At 33.8% G+C, this 7,381-nt stretch overlaps 1 pseudogene; it reads right to left on the reverse strand.

Annotated features, from left to right (window-relative positions):
• Nucleotides 1–5,225: 5,225 nt before the first annotated feature.
• LOC123800342 (activated RNA polymerase II transcriptional coactivator p15 pseudogene) lies at nt 5,226–6,243 on the reverse strand (annotated as a pseudogene).
• Between the last annotated feature and the right edge of the window lie 1,138 nt (nt 6,244–7,381).

The raw sequence follows: 7,381 nt of genomic DNA on the forward strand, positions 1-7,381 counted from the left end.
TTTATAGTAGTTGTAAGTAATATCTAGAAAGGCAAATCTTCCCCTTAATTTTTAAGAAATAAATGTAAAGGGGATTAAGAGGTACAGACTTCCAGTAATAAACAAATCATGGGGATATAATATAAAGCTATAGGGAATGTAGGCAATAATATTGTAATAACTTTGGTGACAGATGGTAAATAGACTTATTACGGGGATTATCTCATAATATATAAAGATATCAAATTACTATACTCCTGAAACTAATAGGATATTGTATGTCAATTATAATTCAATCAAAAAATTTTACAGGCTATTTGGGCTATTGCTACCTATGGTGTTTTAAGTTATCTTGTTCATTCCCATGTAAATCCTTTTGTTTTTTTCTTTCCCCAAATTTTTGTTTAAATTCTACTTAGTTAACATACAGTGTAATATTAATTTCAGTTGTAGAATTTAGTGATTCATCAATTACATACAACACCCAGCACTCATCACAAGAAATGCTCTCCTTAATACCCATCACCTGTTTAACCCATCCCTGCACCCACCTCCCCTCCAGGAGCCCTCAGTTTGTTTTACATAGTTAGGAGTCTGTTTCTCCCTCCATGTTCTTTTGTTTTGTTTCTTAAATTCCACATGTGAGTGAAATCATATGGCATTTGCCTTTCTCTCACTGACTTCTCTTAGCATCATACTCTCTAGTTCCATCCACTTCATTGCAAATGGCAAGATTTCATTCTTTTTAATATGGCTGAGTAATATTCCAGTGTGTATATATATATGTATATATATATATATATATACATATATATATATATACACACTCACACACACACACACACACACACATCTTCTTTATCAATCTTCTTTATCCATTCATCAGTCGATATACATTGGGCTCTTTACATAATTTGGCTGTTGTTGATAATGCTTCTATAAACATCGGGGTACATGTATACCCATGTAAACCCTTTTGAAATTCAGATTAGAGTGGCATGACACTTATATTCATTTGGGAAATATTGGCATTTTGTGATACTAAGTTTTTCCCTCTGTGTAAAGAATGAAGTGTGTCAGGAGGTCAGCTATCGTATGTGTGAACTACAAAATGGCTATTTGGAAGGTTCACCTTCTAAAGTCTCACATAAGAACCTCTTTTGTCAGCCATCTTAACTGCAAACATTTGGGAAATAGAGTTCTTGGAGAAGTAGTTCAGCCTAGTCATGTTGACATATTGCAGAGTGGCCACAGTCCATCTTTTGTCAACTTGGCACCCATACACATCTCTTTAAACCATACCTGATCTCCATGCAATACGTGCCCTCCTTAATACCCTTCACCGGAGGTATTGCATGGAGCACTGGGTGTTATACGCAAACAATGAATCATGGAACACTATACCAAAAACTAATGATGTACTGTATGGTGACTAACATGTCATAATTATAAAAATAAATTTAAAAAATGATTTTAACAAAGATAAAAAAAATACCTAATCTCCAAATAAAAACATTATTCTTCCATCTATGATCATACAGTTAACCTGTGGGCAACTGAAAACACGCTCTCACCCTGTCCTCAAAAGAGGATATAAAAATCCCCTTTTTGGTCTTTGATTGATGTCTTTCTTCTTCAGCTGATTAATACTCCCCTTTAATAAACTGTAAAAGAAAACAAAAATATTTGGCTAACTTATATATTTGAATGTATATGATATATATATCTATAATGCCTACACATATATATGTCATATATATATATATATATATATATATATATAAAATCAGATATTTATACAAAATCAGATATAAAATTGTAACTATTACATCCTCATTTGTGCAACTGGTCGCAAGGTTGCATCTGGTAGAACTGCCTTCTTCTACCTATTCCATATTCTCTTTGACCTCAGCAAGCACCTGAGTTGGTTGTGGTTCCTTGTCTGGTAGGGTGACACAATCCTTCATTCCTAAAAGGTCTAAGCTAGTAGCAGTCATGTCTAAATTTCGTTGTTATAGTTTTACATTGACTTTAATCACTGTAAAGGCACTCTAGAAGATCACCTGCATTCTAGACATACTCCTTCTTATCCCTACTATTTAGTAGATACCCAATTTCTCCTTGATATTTAGAATTAGTTTTATTGAGCAATATAGTAACCCATCTTTGCCTATCAGTTCAGTAAGCATGAGGAACCTAAAATGGCCTGGTGGCATTCTCAACTTCTAACTCAATGGGATCATTGTTGTGTTTCCTGATGGAAGCATTTCTCACTCTGTTTAGGTCTGCTTTGATTTCTTTCATCAGTAATTAGCGTTTCATAGTTTTAAACATACAGATCTTGTATATCTTTTGTTAGATTTTTATCTGAGTATCTTCTATGTTTTGGTGCTATTATAAAGGGGACTTTAAAAAATACTTTGGGGCTTCTGGGTGGCTCAGTTGGTTAAGCGGCTGCCTTTGGCCCAGGTCATGATCTTGGGGTCCTGGGATCAGGTCCTGAGTCAGGCTCTCAGCTCAGTGGGGAGTCTGCTTCTCCCTCTCCCTCTGTGCTCTCTTCTCTTGCTTTCTCTCTCAAATAAATAAAATCTTAAATAAATAAATAAATAATAAAATAAATACTTTAACTTCCATTGTTCACAGCTGGTATATAGAAATATGATTGATTTTTTTATATTGCCCTTTTATCCTTTTACCTTATTAAATTCACTCTTAATTCTAGGGGTGTTTTTATATATTCTTTTTTTGGAATTTGCCTATGTAGACACTCATGTTATCTGTGAATAGATACAGTTTTATTTTTCAACTTTTCTAACGTGTATGCTTTTCATTTCTTTTTCTTAACTTACTGCACTAGCTGGGACCTTTGGTACAATGCTGAATAAGAATAGAGAGAGTGGACTCCATTTTAGGGGAAAAACTTCTGTTTTTCATCATTAACTATAATGTTAGTTGTAGGATTTTTGTGAATGTCTTTTATCATATTAAGGAAATTCTTTCTAGTTCTAGTTTCCTGAAAGTTTTCATTATGAATGCATGTTGAATTTTTTTTCAGTGCTTTTTCTGTATCTACCGAGATGATCACATAGTTTTTCTTCTTTTGTGTGTTGATATGGTGAGTTATGATCTGTTGATATGGTTGATTTTCAAATGTTGAACCTGCTTTGTATTCCTGGGATAAGCCCAACTTCGTATATTACCCTTTTTATATGTTGTTTGATTTGATTTGCTGGTGTTTTATTGAGGATTTTTACATTTATGTTAATGATGATATTGATCTGTGGTTTTCTTTTTTTGTGATGTCTTTTTCTGGTTTGAGTATCAGGGTAAAGTTGCCCTCATAAAATTAGTTTGGAAGTGTTCCCTCCTATTTTATATTCTGGAAGAGTTTGTACAAAATTGTTATTATTGCTCTCTTAAATGTTTGGTAGAATTCAGTGAAACCATCTGGTCTTGGAATGTGATTGTTTTAAAATTTTAAAATACATATTTGTATTCATTTTCTAGGGCTTTCATAACAAAGTGACTGATTGGCTAGTCAAGCTAGTGACTGATTGGCTTACACAACAAATTTATTTTCTCACAATTCCTCAGGCTAGAGTCCAAGATCGAGGTGTTGGCAACTTTGATTTCTCTGAGGCCTCTCTTCTTGGCTTGCAGATGGCCATCTTCTCCCTGTGTGGTATCTGGGTCCTATTCTTTTTTTTATAAGGACACTAGTCATATTGGGTTAGGGTATACCCAAATAATCTTTTTAAAGATCCTGTCTCCAAATGCAGTCATATTTTGAGTTATGAGATTAGGACTTCAACATAAAATTCTAGGGGGGCACAACTCAGCCTATAGCAATCTTCAGTGTTTTTAATTGATAAAGGACTATTAGATCATCTCTCTATTAATGAGCTTTGGCAGTTTGTTTCATTCATATAAGTTGTCTGATTTATGGAATTAGAATTGTTCATAATGTTCCCTTATTAACTGTTATGTCTGTAATATCTGAATTGATGCCCTCTCTTTTATTCTTGATTTGGTGAAGTGTGCTTTTTCTCTTTCGTTTTTTGATCAGTTTGGTTAGAGACTTATTAATTTTTAAAATTCAATGCAATTTTATTTATTTTTATTTTAATTGAAATATACTTAACATACAATGTTATATTAGTTTCAGGTGTACAATATAATGATTCAACAGTTCTATATACTACTCAGTGCTCACAACAATAAGTATAGTCACTACCTGTCTCCATACAACATTATTACCATCTTATTGGACTATATACCTTATGCTTACTTTTTATCTCCATAACTTATTTATTTTGTAACTGGAAGTTTGTCCTTCTTAAGCACCTTTATCTATTTCACCATACACCTTCTGTCAACCACTAGTTTGTGCTTTCTATTCAAGAGTCTGTTATTTTTTTCTCTTTTTTGTTTTGTTTCTTAAATTCCACATATGAGTGAAACCTTTATTTGTCTTTTTATAATCTTTTCCATGAAATAGCTTTTAGTTTCACTAGTATTTTTAGTATTTTTCCTATTGATTTTATTGATTTCTTCATTGCTATAAGTTCTTTCTTCTGATCTAATATAAGTATTTAATATAACGGATCTCCCTATGAATACTGCTTTAGCAATATCCCTTAAATTTTGATGTGCTTTTATTTACATTCAATTCAGAATGCTTTCTCATTCCCGTTGGCCACAGTTGGAAAAATTTGAGCACCAACACAATGTAGCGTTGGGTTATAACTCGAAGTGTAAAATAAATATCTGTGAGTCCATAGTAATATAAACAAATAATTGAATATGTAAATAAATGGGGAGAAGAAACAAACCTCCCATGAAGGAAAATTCCAAATAAATTGTGTTGATAGTCCACTCTAAAGTAGATGGAGCAAAGCTCCCCACCCCTTAAGTGAAGGTTGTACGTAGTGATTTTTTTCTAAAGAGTACAGTATGGAAAGGGGGATAAAAAGAGTAACCTTATAGTAGAGAAACATGATACACAGCTACAGCAGGTCATGTAGGTCAATATCAATAATAATCCATCACGTGGCTAGTAGGTACCCTTGATATATTGTGATGAATATGGCGCTTTACCTCTGTAATCTTCCCCAAAACTGATAACCCTAGGCTAACCATGAGAAAAACATCAAACAAATTCCATTAGAGGGGCATCCTAGAACATATCTGATTATTACTCCTCAAACCACCAAGGTCATCAAACACAGGGAAAGTCTGAGAAAGCATCACAGCCAAGCGAAGCCTAGGGAGACAGGAGAACTAAAGGTAATAAGGACTCCTAGATGGGATCCCGGAACAGTGAAAGGATATTAAGGAAAACCTAAGGCAATCTGAATGATCTATGGACTTCAGCTAACAATAATGTATTAATATTGGTTTGTTAGTTCTAATAAATGTACTATCCTAATGTAAAATGTTAGTAATAGGGGAAACTATAGCAGGGGATATATGGAAACCCTCTGTACTTCCTACTATTTCTTTTGATAAACATAAATCTAAAGTCTGTTTTCTTTTTTTTTTTAAAGTATGCTCTGATTTCTCTTGTGACTTCTTTGATCCATGGGTTATGTACAAATATGCTTTGAACTTTCTTTCTTCTTCTTCTTCTTCTTTTTTTTTTGTATTACTTGATTTTATTTTACGCTAAGTGGCAGGCACAAAGCAATCCTCCTAATAAAGTTCACAATGAGCTTCACTCAGAGCACTTTTAAGAATGCACATTAAAAAAAGTATTCATCTTACAAATTGTTCTGCAATCCAAATATACAATAGCTTGGAAAACAGCGTTTAGAAAACAAAAGCCAATGTAAAAAGACAGATTAAAACAACTAGGACAGTACAGATTTCACATGGTGCTGATTTTAGTTTTCTTACTGCATCATCATTGTCCAAAACCTGTTCCTATAGCTGGCTCCATTGCTCAGGATTTAAAGAAATACCTTTTCTTCCAGGTTTCATTTCACCTTCTAGATCCATCCAATATTCTCTAATATCAATTAGGACTTTCCCTTTAAAGTCCCAAACACTGACGTACCTCATTTTCCCAATCTGGAACATGTCATCATCTCTGTTGCTGCTCCTCTGCTTAGAGGACGACAGGGCTCTTGAAGTTTCACCAGTCTTTTGCTTCTTCACAGGTTTTTCTGGAGTAACTTGCTTTTTCCTCCTTAACTTTTTGTCACCCTCACTGTCAGAATCACTGCCGGAAGAGCTTGAAGGAACAGGTTCCTTTGGTTTAGGCATTGCTCCACTCTCGCAGACGAATTGCCTTCTGATCGCTCACTTGCAACTCTGCTTTGAACTTTCTTAATATTTGAAGATTTTCCACATATGTCATTGATTTTTAGTTTAATCTCATTATGGTCCAAGGGCATAATTTATATTAATTATTTTTAATTTGTTAAGGTTTGATTTTTGACCTAGAATATGGTCTATCTGTTGAAGGTTCCATGTGCATTTGAGAAGAACTTTTATAATGTTGTTGGAAAGGTCAATTAAATCAGTTCAGTTCATTACTGAATTTCTGTGTACTTGTTCCATTGATTTGTGAGTGAAGTCTTCAGTTATAATCATGAATTTTCTTTCTAATTTTAGCACTATCAGTTCTTTCTTCGTGTGCTTTGAAATTCTGTTAGGTGCATACACATTTAGCATTGTTATGTCTTCTCTGTGATTTGACCCCTTTATCATTAGTAATTGTCTGTTTAAAAAATAGGTTTAATTTTTAGAGCAGCTTTAAGTTTGTAGCAAAACTGAGCAGAAGGTACAGAAATTTCCCATATCCTCACTGCCTTCACATATGAGTATCCTCCCCCGCTATCAGTTTTCCCCACCAGAGTGTTATATTTGTGACAATTGATGAATCTGCATCGACATATTATCACCCTGAATCCATAATTTATATTAGAGTTCGCTGTTGGTGTTGTAAATTCTGTGGGTTGGGACAAATGTGTAATGACATGTATCCACCATTATAGTGTCAAACAGAATAGTTTTACTGCTCTAAAATTCTCTTTGTTCCCCTCATTCATCCCTCTTCTTCCCAGTAATGACCTTTTTAAACCTGGCGATGTTCTTGGTCTGAAGTCTACTTTGTTGTTGATATTCTCTGCTATTAATATAGCCACTCCAGCTTCTTTTGATTAGTGTTCCCATTGTATGTATTTTGCCATCCCTTTACTTTTAACTTGCCTACATTTTTGTATTTAAAGTTGTTTCTTGTGGGCATTGTATTGTTGGGTCTTGCTTTTTCACCCAGTCTCCCAGTTTCTGATTTTAATTGGGGTATATATAGACTGTTTGAATTTGTATCTACCATCTTTTAACTCTACCGTCATTCTAATTGTTTTCTATTTATTCTTCTATTCTTTATCTTTTTTCC

Source organism: Ursus americanus, chromosome 6 (assembly GCF_024610735.1).
Source record: "Ursus americanus isolate L20-20 chromosome 6, mUrsAme1.1.p, whole genome shotgun sequence".
Classification (NCBI taxonomy): Eukaryota; Metazoa; Chordata; class Mammalia; order Carnivora; family Ursidae; genus Ursus; species Ursus americanus.